Genomic DNA, 20,457 nt, shown 5'->3' on the forward strand with positions numbered 1-20,457 from the left:
TGGAAGAAGATGGGTGAGTTGAGTAGGAAGGGGTGCTTGTCATGGTATTAGAAAAGCACTAAGCATATTTAATAAGAATACAGAATTATGGGGTTAAAATATTTTGGTTTAGGCAGTTAATGACTGCATTCTTTAATTACTGTACTGAAAAAATTCCTGCAAAATCTGAAAGGAACCATTTCAATTATTTTTAAGATTCTGTCATGTTACTTGGGTTGCTTAATTAAATATGCCACAGTTTGAACAAAGTCCTTCCCTGCATTGCTTTAATGGAGCTGTTATGTCCTGATATTTAGATGTCCTACTAAAAGAGTTTTGGGATGAAGTTCTTGGCACACATCTTGGCACACATCTTGGTTAAATGTAGCCCTGTGTACAGAAACCCTTCCCCATGCTGCATTAATGGACTTGTCATGCTCTGACATGAGACTGCTTATAAAAAACTGTTTCTAAAAGTTCTTGTCTGATTATTCAGGCAGGTTACTTAAATATAGTCCCCTGTAAAGAAAGCCCTTCCCTGTGCTACTTTATTGACCCTATCAAGGCCCTACATTCAGATACCCTGCTAAAAGGACTTTTATTGCATGCATACGTTACTTTGATGTCTTTGGTGAGCTGTGCACAGCTATTGAGACAATTTAACTATCAACCATTTTCTGAGGAGAAGTGTACTTCTCTGAAGAGTCCGTTTCTTCTTGATAAGCATATTCCTTTGCCTATTGCTGACAATGTCATCTTCTTTTTATTAAAGACAGATTCTAGTGTTGTCACAAGGTTTTATATCTGATCTTTTCTTTTTACGTCTGTTTTTTTTTTTAGAGGGTCTTGTCCCATTACTTTGGGTTAGGTATGTGAATATATATAAATAAATGACATGTTCTTACATTCAGATCACCTGCTAAAAAGACTTTTAGGAAGTTAGCAGCTATCATAATAATTTCTTATCTCTCTGTATTTGATTAGCATGTTGCAGTTTGTAACAGGTTGTTATATATTTTTTTTCTCCTAAGATAAGCATTTGCATGCACAAATATGGGGTGTTTCTTCCAGAGTTTCCTATTTCTTCCCCATTTAAATGTTTTTTTTAATGAATCTGACTTCCACACGTACACAGCACACCTCTCACGTGTACCTCATTATGAGGAATGTTCCCCATTTTGGGTCTTAAAAAGTCCATGTTCCTCACAGTTCCACACTAAAACGGCCTGTCACAAAGTATAAAGAATGGTTTTATTTGCCTAAAGTACATAATATTGAATCATATTAATTCATCAAAAGAATTGTTTAAAGGTATAAAGCAACACTGTTTAGCCATCCTGTGAGCTTCCTTGTTGAAGTTGTTACTAAGCTGATAGTAAATGTTCCACATGTTGCTTATTTGTTTCACACTGTGAGAGGTGGAAAGTTGAGAGCTTTGGGGCACGCATCGTGCCTTCTGCAATTTGCTCACTTGTTCTTATAGAATTTGTCTTTTTCTCTAGCATTTTCTGTGCAGACTCCCTTTGGGACAATAGGCAATTATTACTATGTATGTCAATGTACCACATAGTAGTAGGTAAATGCCCTTAAGGTTTTTATCTTGTTTTCCTTCTAGTATCATTTTTTCTCTTGTATTCCACTGGAAATACTTCCTTACCTGGTTACATCACTATGTTGGTAGTAAAAGTAGTCCTGTGGATGACCAAGCTGATTGGCTCCTGCAGTTTCAGGAGTTGAAGGTATGTCCCACTTTGTTTCCCCATACTCCTATTCCCCAGCTGCCACATCCTTCTCCACATTTATAGTGTCAAAATTCCATCTACCAATATACAGTAAGTAAAACACCATGATCAAATTATACTACCCCTATAGCTTACTGTATATAAACCTAAAAATGTTACTTACATGCATACCACCTTTACTACAGGCTCCCTCAATTCTCAAACTGAACTGTCATTATAAAATAATTTAATGAATAATACTTTATATTCCTTCTTAATACCCACAATCAACTTTACTAAAGACTTTAACCTTGCCTGTGATATAAATAGTTCCTGCTGGACAGACAGATATCTATCGCAGAGACTACCCCTTCTCTGGAACAGACTCTCCATCCATGTGAAGCAGAGTTCCTCCTTAATCCAATTCAAGTGTAACTTGGATTGGGAACAGGAAATCCATCCCTGGTTTAACATCTATGTCACTAATGGACACAGGCAGCCTGTAAATGGTTCATCTACTATGCCCCTGCTTGTAAATGTTTCACCTCCCAAGTCCCTGTTTACACTTATCAAGGGTACCAGAACTTGTCAGTGATCTGGGATGCATGGCTAGGCTTAAAAAGGCCCTTTTGGTCATTAGGCTAGTAAACACATATGAACCTATTATATTACTTGAAGTATAGCATTACTTCCGCATTTACTGGACTATATATTTTTACCTATTGCTTCTTGGAAAATTCTTTTTCTGAATTCAAAAGACACTCCAAATTAATAATACATTCCTCTAGAACCACAATATCTAATCAAATAAGCAAAGTTAATAATCACTCTATCACTTATCCACTAATCTTTTCTTATACTCTACAACTACTAGTAGAGTGTCTACCAAAAATAATCTCAACATTGTCAGCAAACTTAAAAACTTTCAGTCTCAAACCTCACTTACAAACCTACATATTTATGAGTAGCCTGTTACAAACCTAAACCTAACTAAAACTTATATTAAACCTATACTATAATATTTAGCACATGCTCACAGTATCACCTCATCTTCAGTTATAGAACTTCTAACATCTAACCTCTCACTCCATCAAAAAGTAGTGACAACAGCAAACATTTTTTTCCTTAATATAGCCTCTAGAAACCTTATTCTGCACTGGTCCCATGTTTCTCTTACTCAGTCTTTGATAACATCAAACAAAACCTCAGATCATAAACACATATCTAATTACTATATAACCAATACTAACAAAGCACCCATTTCACTCCTCTTCTCAAGAAAATGGTCCTTCACTTTGTAATAACCTCATTACTAACATCCCAGCTTATTCTAAATGTCATCCCATTTATAGTTTGCAAATCCAATGAAATCATACCTTTCAATATAGTAGTACTGCCCTTGTGCAAATCCCATTACTAATCCCCCACCTTCTGCAGTCAGATCAAACAAATATCAAAACATGCTCACATTTTCATTATAGTAGTCTGTTGCAGATCACAGGTGAATTTAATGGTTTGGATAAAATATGCAAATACCTTATTTGCTGTTTATATGCTAATATTACAGTGGGAAATGGAATATGTACATATACTGTAAAATAATGCTGAACATACTACTTATGTGTGTGAGTTTATGTTCTATAGATGTGTCTGCTTAATATGCAGCAAATATTATATAGTGTTTCACCTGTTAAGTTATATAAATCTGAGTGTTTTAGTATATTTTTACTGTTAGCTCACCCAAATGTATGTAATGTGAAGGTTTTCTCCCAGGGTCTCTGCGGAAAATGGACTTTGCCTGGTCAGACTTTCCTGGTAAACAAATGCAAATAAGTAAATGAATAAACAAATCAAAATAAAATTGGGAAGTTATACTCTTTTTTTCTCAACACTTGCTCACTTTCCTAACATTGTCAGTATTGACATTACTATATTATGCGTAAAGATCATGTTTAAAGGTACAAAACACGTTTTTCTTTTCAAACAAAAAAGTGTTCAGATGCATCTTTATGCTTGTGAACACTTTTTGTGTGAAAAGAAAAGTGGATCTTGAAGCCTTTAAAAATATATAATGTTTTAAATATCCCTTTAAAATGAGGAAGACTAAATGTAGTAAGCTGTGTTTACAGCATTAACACTGATGATTGTTTCATCTCCCAAGCCCCTGCTTACACTTATCAAGGGTACCAGAACTTGTCAGAGATTTGGGATCCATGGCTAGGCTTAAAAAGACCCCTGTGGTTGTTAGCCTAGTAAACACCTATGAACCTATGAACATTCATAGGAGAGCAGGGAGTGGTTATATCATTCTGGGTTCCAACTCTAATACTGCTGGATTAGCACAAGTAATTGCAAATTAGTCATGCAACAGTTAACTTGTTCAATTAACAGTTTGGCAGAAAGCTAATGATATAATGATCACACCAAATGACATTAAAACAACATCTGATATTATGTCCCCTCAAGATTTACTAAAATAATTCTTCTCTTCTTCTGTCTCAGACCCTGTAACTCAACAACAGTCAACTCCTAGATTATCTTTGCCTCTTTACTCCCTAATCTTTTCCACTGAATCAAGTAAAAAAAATCAAACACCATAATTTAGATGGTCCTGTAGGGACTAATCAACTGCAGTCATGGTTTATACACCTAATACCTCAAATTAAACTAATGCAAAGCATCTACAATATCTTTATTTGCCAAAGAATCTTTCCTTCTATCTTTAGAAAGGCCATGAACATCTTCATAGCAAATCGTTCCAACCCAAACACTTCCTTTGACTTCTGATCCATCTCTGTTCTTCCCATTGTTGGTAAAAATTGTACACCTACATCTTTTATAATCACCTGGAAAAATATTGTATGCTCTCACCCTGTTTAGGTAGAAACCCCACGACTACAATCTGGACCCTCACTGATCACGTCTTACTAGATATGGATAAGGATAACATAACTGGAGCTTTATTTATAGATTAAACTTATCAACTTAAATCATTTGAACTAGCAGACCATACTGTTCTCCTTACAGTCTTCATTAATACAGGTCTTAGCCCTACTTCAGCAAATGTGTTTTAAATCTGCATTACTGACTGACAATTCAGATTCAAACTTGGTTAATTACTATGAAAACTAATTTTACTTAAGCAGGGAGTATCTCAAGGATGTATTGATACTCCATTCCTATTCTCACTGTTTTTGAATCAACTGTCTTCCAAAGTTACACAAACCACACTACCACATTAAGCTGATGATGTGTTTTTACAGATCTAACCTAATCCCAGATCCTACTAAGCAACTCCCTGAACAAGGTGTCACTACACTGACATAGTGGCTGCAAAATAATAACTTATTGCTAAACCTCACTACAACTAAAGCTGTTTTCTTTGGCACAACTCACAGACTCAGATTAGTGCCCACCAAATGGCACATAAGCAAATTCAACACACAATTTGAAACTGGCAAGCATTTTCAACACTTAGGAATATGGCTTGGTCAAAGCCTTAACTTAACAGTTTCACATCCAACAAACCAAAAGGAAAATTAATATATACTTATTTTGTACCAGAATGTTCTCACTTCTTGGCTCCAGAAGGAAGAAATGCCAGTGTAAAAGAAATATTACTACCTCCAGTCTCTGCGTCATAAAAGCACCACCATCACTGTCTGACATTTTGTTACCTTTGTATCCCAAAAGAGAATACCACTGCCCAGTTCTCTCCAAATACTAAAACAAAAGTTTTACAACCATTTGCAGGCAAATATCAAAAAAACTCACAAAAAATTAGGCATGCTTTACCGCCATTACCAATTTATCTCTCCCTCCACCAGGCTCACTCTTACTAACACTTACCTAACCCCATCCCTACTATATGGAGCCTCTATCCTTACCAACCTGCACTCCTACCTCAAATCTAAACTCTCCTCCTGCTACTATAAGATCACAAAATTCGCAACTGGCCACAGATCCAACACCCATCACTGTACCTCCCTACACCAACTGAAATGGCTTGAACTCCCCAATTATCTCATCTATACACAACTCATCCAAGCACATAAACTTATATTTAATGCCTCTCTCTGTCCCTCCCTCATCTCAACCTTTAAAATGCATCTTCCTAACAGATGCCTACGATCCAACCAACAAAATCTAATTGAACTGCATAAACCTCCCACCCACCTGCCAAACATCTCCTTTCCTTCTGCCTCGCACGCCACTGGAACTCCCTCCCACCTCTCATCCGTACCACCAGTAGCCTCTCTGTCTTTAAATCTCTTCTCCACTCTCACCTAACATCACTGTGGGAATGCTCTTGCTCTCATCCTACATAATATCTCTATCTATAATCCCTCCCTACCTCAAACACTTCTGTTGACACCTTCTTAGTAACTGTCTCTCTTTATTCCTCCTTAAAACATTTCTATTGGGGTACTTTGCACTACCTTTTACAACTGAACAAACTCAATTATTAACACTGTGATTCTTTTTCTACCCTGACATTGACTATTCCTAAAATTGTAATACTTTTCTACTCTGACATTTAACATTGGGATATTGCATCTACCCTGCTATTGATCATTGCTACAACTCTGATACTTTATCTACTCTGACATTTTATTTTCTAAATTCTCTTAACCTCTGCATCAGTATCTAGTAGATTCACAGTTATGTCTTCTTAGTACTCTGTGTAACTTAGAATTATTTTTTAATATTTTTTGTAACACTGTAATTATAACTAGTTGTATTTTTTTTGTAATACTGTTATTATAACTAGTTGTATCTTTGGAGCTTTTCTCCCCAGGACTCCATTGAAAACGGGCTCCTCAAGGCCCAATGGACCACCCTGGTAAACAAACTGCAAATAAATAAATAAATAATAAATAAATAAATAAATAAATAAATAAATGTATTCAGACTTAGGAAATCTATTCTTGTAATATCAGAAAAATAAATAGTTACTCCAAACTCAGATCTGCACTGAAACAATATCTTATCAAATCCAGGAGCTGGAAATGTTTTGTGAGGAGTCACCCAACATTTCATCTCTCCACCATTTCACTCTTCACTGAACATTTGCTCACACTGTGCTCATATACTTACATTGCTATTGTCGCCAGTTACCATTAATCCCTCTCTTCTTTCCTCTTGGAACTTACCTCTTCATTTTACCTGTCTTACTTATTTCTCCAATTTAACCAACTGTTCTTTACTTATCTCCATCTCAGTATTGCAAATATTATCAATAAAGCTTAATCAGTTCTATAGCTTATTTGTGCTAAATAATGCTATAACTTCTTCACTTATTAATGCAAACATTTCATAAGCCTGCTTTATATTAAATTGTCTTACTTTCATGTTAAATCACTATATCTTGTCTTTACAACCCAGGTTGGATCTGTAAACAGTCCATTGGAATCAATGTCTTACCCTGCTAAATAAAGTTATCTTAGCCTGATAAAACTTGAATTGGAAAGAGACAATGGGCTTATCACATTAAGTGCATCTTAGGAATATGAATTGCATTGGAAAGGCCAATGCAATGAAGATCACAGACTGTTGCTCATACTAATAGTCCAAATTTACAGTTGCATTTTCCAAATTGATCTGTTTTCATCTCACCCAAAGGCATTTACTGAAGGAAACCAAACACTGTTACCATATTTAGCAACAGGCAATCTAGATGAGATTATCTTTGTTTAGTACAATAGTTTATTCTGTTCTTCAGACTGGTATATTTTAATACAATTTTTAACTCATGTATCTGTTGATTTTGTAGCTCCTAATAACAGTAAGTTAAACAGACTCACCATGGACCCAGCACCACTTTTGTTGATATTCCTTTCATCTTTAGTGTCATTTTCATTTACTTTTTATACTTTAATTGTGTTCATTTTTTATTGATTAAAATCAAGTAGATAAAAATGCTTGCTTTTGAGGATGGTCTAGGTAGACAGGTCAATTTAAAGGTCATAGGCAAAAGTGTCTGCTTTGAGGGATGATCCAGGGAGACAGGCCATTTAAAGGACATACTTACAGTCATATCACATGCAAACTGAAACTGTGGCAACCAGCCTTTGACCATATTTTGAAATACATCTATGCCACATTCTATGTTATACAACAAAAATATAAATTCAATGAGCATCCATAATATGTTCCATGTATTTTTCTTACTTTAAGGTAACAAAATAAACTGGCATCAAACCATAAATGGCAGACATGCTTTATTTAAAACTAATGAATGTGCTTTCCCACTACGCTCAAGATGTCTCCTCATTAAAAGAATACAACACACTTGGCATGGGGGTCAGAGTCATCACCAAGGCGATTAATTGATTAAACAGTAGTGTACCATTATAACAGGTGTAACTGTCCATCAGAACATGGTTCAATGTACACACTAAGAAAGAGAATGTGCTGTGGATTTATAATTTATTTATTTTCTTTGAATCTGTTAACTAAGTTAGATTATTAATCAAAACTGATCATTTTGAATCTCCACCTAGAAAATGTATAATGCATGCTACTATGTATTGAGTTAAAAAAATCCACATATTTTTGAAAGGTAAGGCTTAACACTGAAATGTTTAGCCCCAGTGACCTAGGAACATTATGTCTTCAATACTAGTATAAATCTGTTTCCATCAGATAGCTCTCCCTGCCTCTAAAAAAGGTAATATTTAACAAAAGATTTAAGAAACATACATTAAGCAGAGTGCTACTGGCCAAGTCCTCAAATGCCTTCCAAGTGCATTTAATTAATCAGATTTTTTTGAATAGCAGTTATATGATTCTAAGTCTCAACTCTGAAATAATTATGTCAAAATAAAATCAGTTATTCTCCATACAACAGCTAATCTGAAAGCCTACAGAAAACAACATGCAGCAACATTTTTCAATGTAATCTTTTTTTCTGGTACAGTGATATGCTAGTCCATCATTATTTAACACATGCTCATAGATGCTGCAAGTTCTACAAGTCTGCATCCCAGTGTAAATCATTTTTACTCTATTTCCACCAGACAGATTAATTCCACAAACCATTTCTTTTATATTTCTACAAGATTTATTCATAAAACTGGATTACTTCCTACTAAACCGTTTATGTGTACATCCTTGGACTACATAAACCAGTTGTAAATATTATTTTCTAGATACACTGTTGTCTTTGATACAGACACTGATATGTGTTCTTAGATGGGCATAATTTCCAGTTGTTCTCAGGCCAACAATATTGTTACAACTGTTGTAATGTCTGTAGTTTCAAAGATACAGATTGTGTAGTTAGGGAATCCAAACACTAGATCTGAATCCATCCTCAAAGACTGTGATGCCATCATTGATGATATACATACGAATGACTTTGTTTTCACTTTTGTTTTCTTTTTTATTCTTAACTAATTCATTATTTGTTATGAACTGCTGGGTGAAATTGACTAGTCCCAGGATGCTCAACAATAACTGCTGCAGTTAAATGACTTGCTTATAGTCATAAAGTACAGAAAGGAGACTGGGGGAAGCTTAGAGGTATAACCTTTCCAGCTGTATTAAATTACAAGAAAAAAAAAAATCATCTTTGCGGTCATCTTCACTTAAAGAATTTAACACACTTCTTTGACTTATCTAAGAAAAATGACAGAACATGCCAGGTTAGTACCTACCTAGTAGTGTAAATACCATCTTGGGCCTCCCTTGAAGAGACGCCACTAGCCTAGTTGGAATAATCGGGTCTATATCACTTTGTCAAATCCCACATCAGCGAATACCTCTTTGTGGAACACCTATCTATCAAAGCTCCTATTCAGTGAATGGACTTTTCAGTGAAAGTTTTCCTATAGAAAAACAATGGTCGGCCACTATCTGGAACTTGCCCTTTTCCCCACTGTAGTGCGATCTCAGAGTTGGTATATTTAGTTGTGTGTGTGTGTGGGGGGCATAGCCCCCCACTGGGGTAGATGTTAAGGTTTATGATTTTATTCACATTTGCTAGGGTGGCCTACCATTGGTTTGCCCAAGGAAAAAATTTGCTGAAAAGTTTGTTTGGTTATTAAGTGCTTCGATTAATAGGTGTTCGATGAATAGGTATTTGCTGATGTGGGATTCATCAGAGTGCTATAGACCTGTTACTAATCCAGTCAACAAACGATAAATATACTGATGACATAAAACAAGCTTGTGGATTCTTCCTCCTTGTTATTTCACTGTAAAGGGACAACCAGACTGATATGCATTAGAAACAGAAGGACAGAAGTGAGTTGAACTCTGTTACCTTTTTTTGTTTAGTGTAGGGTATTCAGAGTGAGGTTATTCTTTATTGCTGTGTGACTCCCATGATCTCCTTGCCTCTTTTTAACCTGCAGACTACTTCAGTGTGACTTCACACAGGTTTAGCCTCTCTAGGTTAGGGTTACCAGCATGTTTAGGGTTCCATTCATGTAGTCGAACTTTTACAAGTTTGAAACACATATGGTCGAGTCCATACGTTTGAGTTTGTAAAAGTTTGAGCGTTTGAATGGAAATCTCCATAAGCAAAGGTTTCCATTCACTTCAATGTGATATGATCTCAGATTTGGTATATTTAAGTAGCGGGGGTGTGGGGAGGTGCAGGGCTGCTTGCCCCCCTGCTTACAACAAGTTATTGCTTTGTACATTGTATTTTTTTTTTTTTTTGCATAGTCAAAGTTCTGTAACTTTGAACTTAATGGTTCGACCATTAGGTGTTCGGAGTTATGGAACTTCAACTATCTGATATAGACCCGCATGTTTAGACTTAGTCTGCTGATGTAAGGGTGTAACAATACTGTTATTAGCCATGATATCCACTACTGCATCTAACAGGGATTTTGTACTCAACAGTTTCAAATCTACCACTTATATGGTCACATGCGTAGGTTCAGTAATTAATAAGGAATGCTCTTAGAGGTGTCACTACATCATGCCCTATGATGATTACACCTCCCAGACCCTCCCACTCAATTAATCTGGCAGCTTTTCTGAGTCCCCGCCTGTAACAGACACACAGATATCAATCTAGCTTTACCATCCCTTATCCCTTCCCATACAGGGAGGTGAACAGACAAGGTCTTATCAATCTTACTTTCACTTCCCCCATCCAGTACTTGTAGGTACTTGAGCTGCTAATCACATGCAAGTTATCTGGTTTGGAATCAGGGTTTTACCATTCTATGTCAGCTGAGCTGCCTAAGTTTGATATCTTAGCATTTCTTTGTAAAGGGTGGTCAGGATATAGGTGTCTTCCTAATGGAAAGTATTCCAAGCAGCAATCTGCAAACTGTTTTGCTGGCCTTCACAGCAAATGCAACAGATGAAAGTCACATATCAATAATAACAGTGTTGCAAGGTACAATACAGCACATAACCTCATTTTACATTTTCAAAATGATGAAGCCATTTTAACAGGTACAAATGGCAGAAACCATGGGGCTGGTCATTGTAGCCAATAGAATGAGTTTCAGTAATGTCTAATAGTGGCTATAATGACCACCAATGGGAGCTAAAGTACAAGAAGATATACAACATGTAGGAATAAGAATATTGTTAAGCCTGTCAACACGGTCAATTGGTGTCCTGTATAATGTACCACTTCCTATTAATGTTACTAGACTTGAGTGTAGTTTTAGAACTTTGGGGAAATTCAGCACAGGATTCAAACATTTCCATAGTATTTAAATAATAATTTGCATATACTAGTTATCCAGTCTTACTCTGGGCTTATAGTTGTGCATATCAGCTAGTTATACCAACTTGTGGTCTACAACTATAAAGATGCAAATCATACAAACTCTACTTTTTGGAGAAAGGCAGTAAACAGATGGTCATATATAATGTTCAAATACAAAGGACACTAGATAAACATGACAGCGTCCTATTGCAGCATCATTGGCTGTGTAAGTTATACTATTCTGGCCACTGAAATGAAAGACTATTATTCTTTTATATCTCACTGGTCCTTTAAAAAGACTACATTATTCATTTTCTGGTTAAAGGAAGTGCAGATTCTAAAAGCACAGAATCTACACTGTTCTTGGAGCTCAAGTCAAGTGATTGAAGTTCTTTCTTTATTGAAAATCACCTTGGCCCAACATTGTGCTTCTTCATATCCCATCTCAACACAGTCCAGGACAAACTACTTCCTGTCAGGTTTAGTAGGGTTGGAGTTCAAACATGGTCCTAAGTAACACCTTGATGGGCATGACTAAAAAAATAAAAAGACATCCTTTGGAAGACAATCGCCATAACGTTAAGAGGAAATTATGATATTATCAGAACATCTCAAGCCTTTATGGTAGTCTGTTAGAGAATTATCCTGGCAAACATCTGAAGCCAGCCCATTGAATGACTGTTTCATAAATAGCAAGTTTGTCAAATATTTAAGGACTGCATTACCTAGATTAATCCATCCCTGTAAGCAACCCTTCTTCAATCATTGCTACTTCTACTGATGACCCTATAGACTTTGATGGCTCTACCTTTCAAGTTCAAAGAAATCAATGACTGCATTGTTAGTAAGCTTTTAGAATAGCTACAAAATAACTCAGGCCCCCAAAACCAACCATGCACGCAGGATTTCACAAGACATCTGTCCCAGCAAATACCAGAATCAATTGCTGCATCTTTGAGCTTACACTTCAAACAGCAATTGTCCACCTTGATTCAAGCATTTTATTGTGACCTCTCCCTCATGCCACTTCACCTTCTTATTACCAAAATCTTTGAAAAAAATCGTCTTTTCACAAGTCATTGACCTTGATCAAATAGGTTAATATGTTATTTAATTATCTCTTTAAAACAAGACTTCTCACTAAAGACCTTCAACGTCTCACCTAATGAAATCCTGGATTTGCATGTGCTCATTATTTGGATAAACATAGTGGTAAATCATACCTAAGACATGCCATATTCTTTTATATGCCTAATATCAACTTATTCTACTTCAGTATACTCTTCCTCAATAACCTACCACCTTTCATTCTAAATTATATCCACCCCTCACTCATATCATCTTACACAACTATTCTTGCCTATGGCTTCTTTTTCTCTTTCCACTAATAATTTTGCAAAGAATTATTCTGAGTTTCCCTGTCCTTATACTCCTTTTTTTTTTTTGGGGGGGGGGGTCTTGCAACAAATGGAAATAAATGAGTTTCTTCCAGTTCTGCACCTCTAGTTGAAATTGCGCTATATCCATTCTACAATGTAATTTTTTGATTCTGGATTATTACCAACTTCACTTTTGTTGCAACAGATTGATCATTTTTATATTTTATATGTACGTTAATAATTAATAGTGTATTTTTCTGGAGCATTTCTTCTTGAGCCTTTGCTGAAAATGGCTTCTGTACCGACTTGGACTTTCCTAGTAAGCAAAATAAATAAATAATAATGAATATTTTATATGAGACAAAGCATGACTTTTAAAATGGGTGTATTGGTGTGTTTATATTACATAATTGAACTTTTAAATGTTCGAACGTCATATAGTCGACACCATAGGATCGACCTTTCAAAAGTTCGAAAATGTAATAAAAAAAAAATAAACCAAAGAAAAAATCTACCTGAATGGTTTAAGCAGGGAGGCAAGCCTCTGCTCTTTAAATATACCAACTCCGAGATCACACAACAGTGCAAAACAGGATCTTCCCATTCCACACTGTACAGAGATCTCTGTTGAAACGTTTGAACTTTTAAAAGTTTGATCATATGGTGTTGACAATATGATGTTTGAACTTTTAAGAGTTCAACAATGTGATATAGACCTGCATTGGTGTGCCATTATCATGTTATGGACTTTATTTATAATAACATGGATAAAGCATGTTTCATAGCTATTGTTTTAGTGAGCTCTATTTGTACATTTGAATCATGATGACAACTCCTCCTGCTCTTAAGATGGGTGACTAAGTAGTTTAAAGGTTACTTAAAGAACAAACATTTCCGGTTGTCACTTGGTCTCTGTGGATTGGTACTTTCTAGGGGGGGTGTTACTCAAGCCTGTATTTTTGGGAGCTATGTTCTTTTCTGGCAAGCCAGCCTGCACCCCTGCACTCCCAGACTTACATATACTGACTCCAAGGTCGCACAATTGTGGAGAAAAGGGCAAACTCCACTGTTGGTGAAAGTAGCTTTGGCGGACAGTTTTCAACTATTTTATCTTTGCAAAACTAACTTTACTGATTTGACACTCTTCCCTCTTCTCCTTCTATCTAAATAACCTTCACAAAAAAACTATACTTGTTTAATGTGAAAACTGGTAAGTCCGCTGATGTCTAGTAAAGAGAACTGCAGAATGGTTTTTCTGCTACTCATTGCTCCCTGGCTAAATCTAAGTTATATAACAATTTGTAACAAAAAAATACAGCTTCAGTGATCTTTGACACCACTCAGTATCTCCAGAAGGGTAGTTTCATCTGTCTGCATGATCTGCTCATGGACCCCTTAGACCAGATCTCTCAGCAGAAATATTTTTAGGTATTTTTAAATCATATTTAGAAAGCATGCCAGAACATATGTGAGTAGAGTTCTGAGTCAAATAAAAGTACTTTAGAAATCTTAAATTGGATCACTTCTGATACAAGAAAGCCAAAGGGATTAACATGCTGAGGTCTTCAGTAGAATGTTGGCTTTCTTTCATACATTTCAATTCCTTATGCAGTACAGACATTTTACAAAAGGTTGTTTATACAATTTGTCGATTTGACCTCCTTGCAAATTATAGCATCTATCATTGTCTGCTTCAATAGAATGTAACCTGGCTTCGTCTATCATTAAAAAATATCTTCAGCTAAGCATGCTTGCATTTAAGCTCCTTCTGTAGCTCCCTGGCTAAAACAAACTTGCTACTAAACACAGTAATGACAAACTTAGATATCAGGGGGAACAGTAGCATTAATGAGACCTTCCTCAAGGCTGGTATTTGGAGAAAAGACATTCTCTAAAATTAAGGCTACTGCATCTGAAACCAAATACAGTACTTGAGCTCAGAGTGAGCTGTGCCTTCTGATATCATTTTAAATCCCTCCATGGTCTTAATTACAGGTGGTGAAAAACCACAATAACATGTAACATGCCTAATACATGAGAGATATTACCATGTATCACACTGTAATGATGATGGAAAAAGTTATTTTTAGATACAAGCAGAACTTTTCTGGCATGCAGTATTTAATCCAGTATACATAATGTGTTTTAGATGAAAGCTGAGCTATTTTACCACACACAGTGGTAGAACAGCACTGCTATTAGGTGTTAAGATAATGCAGCACCTGATAGGTATAACAAGCTCGGACTGCAGATGGAATCTTAGAATTCTGACATTCTTTGTTACAATACATATATGGGTGATAACTGCTTATACTATCATCATGCTCCAAGGCAGTAGAAAGTGTTGAGAACTTGTGAAGTAATGGACAATCAGCTGTGTTATCTAATAGGTAAGAATTGTTCTGCATTGTGACAGAAAAATGCCTTCAGTAGATGAAAATGTTTGAGACAAGCATAATGATTCAGCGGTGCAAGCTAGTCACCTTCTATACCTTTAAGCAAAATAGCAGAAAGAATGTATAATAGAGAAATTCATTGCAAATCATAAAAGAACAAAACACATATGTCATTTTAGTTATTTACATGATATAGGTCAGGTTCTACTTATTAGGTTTAAATCTATAATTGTGACAAATTCACAGTCCATTTTATTAGCAATTATCCACCAAACATAAGAAAAAGCACAGTTTATATTAATATATGAATTTATTATTCTTTAATTACAATTGTCCCGTATACATATTGTATTACTATCATTTTCTCATTATGAATTCTTAGTCGTATATTCACCGTGTGCTAAAATTTAATAGCAGAGTCAGGTTTCGACACTGTTCATGCTTCAGGACTCAAATGCACAGTTTACAGTAATGTGCAATGCTAACTGAATACATGTTGTGTTAAATGGCTGTTGGTGTTATAAGATAACCTCACATGTTACTGAAACAGGTCTCCTGCTTTGAAGAAGTTGGAGAGTATTTGCAAGAGTTACATTTCACTGATTTTCCTGTTTAGTACGATTTCTTCTCCAGAATATTATCTCTGTTTTACCTCTCTAGCAACAAAGTGTACTTTTTCCTGGCCCTTCCTGCTTTCTAATCTTTTTACCACAATAACACGTGTGTACATATATGTGTGTGTGTGTGTGTGTGTGTGTGTGTGTGTGTGTGTGTGTGTGTGTGTGTGTGTGTGTGTATGTGTGTGTGTGTGTGTGTGTGTGTGTGTGTGTGTGTGTGTGTGTGTATATATATATATATATATATATATATATATATATATATATATATATTTATATATAAGGGTTCCCTTCAGAATGCCGAAATTCAAAACTTCGAAACTCATATAATCTCAGATCATATGTTCAAAATTTTGAAATACCGACATTCTGAATGGGAAATTGCATACAGCGCAGACTGTGAGATTTCCCTTGTTCTCGCTGTAGTGCGATCTCGAAGTTGGTATATTTAAGTAGAGGGGTGTGGGGGGTGCAGGGCGGTGAAGCCCCCCTGCTATACACAGTTTAATGTGCGTCTTTTTTTATTTTTACGGGTCTAGTTCACATTTTCGAACATTCAAATGTTCGATCATATGGTCTTGGCCATATGAATTTTGAACATTTGAGCGTTTGGTTATGTGAAGTAGACCCATATATACATATATGTGTGAATGGATCTACCTGACTAGATCGACAAGTCAGAACACCGACAACAACTTCACAGACACCAAATCATCGACAGTTCACAAACACGACACCTCATACACTTGACACATCATAACAACAAACAAAACAAATCCCCTGTCCAAAACCCACACGCACAACACAAGCACACCACAATCCTTACAAACCAACACTAACCCTTACATACACAACTATCTACAACCCTAACCGAAACCCTAACCCTAAGGTCCGTCACTATCGCACACTCACCTAACCTGCTCCCTAACACTAACTCACTTAACCCGCCCCTAACCCAAAAAATATCACTACTGCACCCTTACCTAACCTGCGCCCTAACCCTAACTCACTTATCCCACCCCTATCCCTACAGACCGTCAACATCGCACACTTACCTTACTCGCACCCTAACGTCCATCACTACTGCATACTTACACATCCTTTCCCCATCTCAGTGTTCTCAGCGTCGGTGTTTTCCTCCGTCGGTCTTCTGACTTGTCGATCTTCTGAGTCATTGTCGGTGTTCTGACTTGTCGATCTAGTCAGGTAGATCTACAAGTCAGGTTAGTAAGGTAAGTGTGCGATGTTGACGGTCTGTAGGGATAGGGGTGGGATAAGTGAGTTAGGGTTAGGGCGCGGGTTAGGTAAGGGTGCGAGTAAGGTAAGTGTGCGATGTTGGCGGTCTGTAGGGATAGGGGTGGGATAAGTGAGTTAGGGTTAGGGCGCGGATTAGGTAAGGGTGCAGTAGTGATATTTTTTGGGTTAGGGGCAGGTTAAGTGAGTTAGTGTTAGGGTGCGGGTTAGGTGAGTGTGCGATAGTGACGGACCTTAGGGTTAGGGTTTCGGTTAGGGTTGTAGATAGTTGTGTATGTAAGGGTTAGTGTTGGTTTGTAAGGATTGTGGTGTGCTTGTGTTGTGTGTGTGGGTTTTGGACAGGGGATTTGTTTTGTTTGTTTGTTATAATGTGTCGAGTGTATGAGGTGTCATGTTTGTGAACTGTCGATGATTTGGTGTCGGTGAAGTTGTTGTCGGTGTTCTGACTTGTCGATCTAGTCAGGTAGATCCATATATATATATATATATATATAGATATTGTTGGGTCTACTTCACTTGACCTAAAACTCTTGACTGACTGCAATTTGCCCAACACCCAATTGACCTAAATTTCAAATGACTGACAACTCATTTGACTGACACCTATTTCGTCGACATTTAAGACATAGCCTTGTTGTGGGTTTTCCTTCACCTGTGACTTTTGGTGATAAAAATAATTACTGTAACTGACAGTGCTGTTAGAATTCTGATAGTCTTGTAGAAAGTAGTGTTGTAAAGTTTCTAAATGTGGGTTTGCCTCTACATTTTTATGGGAAGTATCTAAAGTAATTTGACAAATGTTTTGTGCATTCCCAGCAGTAGTGGCAGCGTGTAGAGTACTGTAAGGCAAGTTAAAGGTATATACCCTTTCACTATGGTAGTGCGATCCTGGAGTTAGTATGTATAATTGGGGGGCACAGCCACCCATATTGGGGTGTGTGGGGTGCATACCCCCCTACCTAATTTGCTTGTACATTGTCCAGTTTTTGTAAAGAGGGTAAGTAAGTAGTTTTCAAGTTCTGGAAAGAGTTATTTATTGGTGTTCTAAGTGTACTTGTCTATGGTTTAAGATTTAGTATGTTGAAATTCAGCATTGTAAGCTGTCGGTGAAATGGAAGTCAGTCAAATGAGTTTTAGGTCAAGTGCAATAGACCCATCCTGTGATATATGTTTTTCCACATGGTTCACCTATTTGCCTGCTAGCATCATACTTCTTTACGCTCATCTCCTTTAATTTACTAGTCTTTTTGCCATTTTTTCCTTCACTAGACAGTTAAGGCTGGCAAAAGTGTTTGGGAACAGGGATTTATTGGTAGGGCATAATCATTTTTTAAACTCTAGCAATAGATGCTATCCATAATACTACAAAATTAGAAGGAATTCAAGTAAGGGGAGAAGCTGCCTTAAAATCTGACACACCCGCACAAGTGAAGGGAAAAGTTGAATATCAACATTCAGTGGCATCCTCAGTTTACCCCATCTCATTCTTTTTACTGCTCTAAATAGTCTATGTAATTTTAGCAGCTATTTTGTATCCTATTTCACAGAACCTCAGTATTAAGAACATTGCCACAGCCAGTACTGCATGTACAGGGGCATACATTGCTCACCTGTGTTTTACTGATGTAAGCTTCCCCTGTGTGGGCTGCCTTCATGTTTAACATCCTTGACCACCCAGTGATACATCAGTGTAGTTGTACTCCTCCCACTCTGCAGAGTTTGCCTTATCACTAGTTTACAGTGGTGTTCCTTCACTTTTAATTTCTGTCTTTCTTCAGCAACAGCAAAACTCTCCTTCAGGCTATTTGTTTACCTTTGTTGGGCTGGATGTGTAGAATCACTGGCTTTGAGAAGGCCTAAACTTATTGTCTCCCACTAAAATGGGAGGTGTGGTCAGCTTTGTTCCCTTACCACCCCCAATTTCCCAACCATCCCAGATCCATACATTTAATCCCACTTCTCTCCTCCCACTTCTTAATGATATCACAAACCTGCTTAAAATCACAGGTTAGTATCATGCCAATTTCCACACATTAATCCACCCCATACCATCCACCACAACAGAATTACCTGCTTAAAACCATATTACTCTCTACACTGTCTCACAGAGCACTCATCTAGATCTGTACCCCTCAATACAGCTGCTCAACGTAGGAAAACTAGTCATCTATCACTATTGCAAGGTGTCTGAATATCCCTCCCAGCCACCAGTCAATATTTGGCCATCCCAATTACTCTACCTCTTGCTAAAGTGTAAACAAAGATTAGACATTAATAGAGCAAGAAAACACAGCCTTATCTCCATCTGCTGTTTGTTAAGCTAGTAGAGCCAATGTCTCCAAAACCCTGCTGGTCTTACCTTAATGTTGATGGATGCATTAAATTCACTGCTTCAGCTGTGTCGTGTATTAAGTTGCCTTGCCTCCAGTTGAGTACCTGTCCCCCGCAACTTTTCTGCATGGTCACTCTCTAGACATATACTGCATGTCAATCTATTTATCCCTAAAACTTAGCAAGAGCACAGGAAGCAGCAAGCAACCCTGTAACCAGTCTGAAAGATTACAAAATAGTTAACATCTGATTTTGATTTCCATGCTGCTGAGCAAACAGATAGTTTTTTTTTTACATTAAAATAGCTCAGGACCTGACTCTTTTCTCTGGGGACTAGCCCCAACTCTGCTCAACCACACTATGAGTGGCTTCACTGCACTCCCCAACCACCCACCCACCCCATATTATTACATTTATTGTCCAGAACATATCATCTGACTCTTCACTACACATACCAGCCAATATATCCAAGCAAGTAAAACTTAGTAAATGAACAATTAGTTACAAATCAGAAAACAACAGCCTCTATCCCCCTCCTTCCCTTACACCCCCAACCCAATATGTGCATCCCGATATTTTTTGCAGTTTTCTTCCTCATGTTTCATGTCTCTACTCTACTCTACTCTACTATACAATTATTTCACTCCATCTGACATGCATATACATTTACTTCCCTTAATCGGAACTTTAGCCACCCAAAGCCATTAACTACTTATGAATCATGCCTTACCTACACTCAAGCTAAGTCCTCCAAAAAACTTTCTCACCCCCTATCCACAGATATAACTCCCTAATCTGGCCATCTCTCTCCAGCATATACAAAATCTTCCTCAAAAACATATATAACTAACTTACACCAAATACAAAACCCAACATTCCAGTGCAAAAACTGTACCAAAACTACTTCTCCATAACCTCATAAACTCCACTAGTCACTCCAGTGAACTAATAGAGAGCAGAGATGTACACCCCAACCCTAGCCCAACACTAGAACTAGAACAAATCCAACGCCCAACCAACCCAAACCCTCAGCATAAAAACTCCCCTGCTCAGCAGTCCTCTAAAATACAAAAAGTTTATTCCTTTAGCCTACAAACAAAT

The sequence above is a fragment of the Protopterus annectens genome, chromosome 5.part0 (genome assembly GCF_019279795.1).
Source record: "Protopterus annectens isolate FY-2018-M chromosome 5.part0, PAN1.0, whole genome shotgun sequence".
Lineage (NCBI taxonomy): Eukaryota > Metazoa > Chordata > Ceratodontiformes > Protopteridae > Protopterus > Protopterus annectens.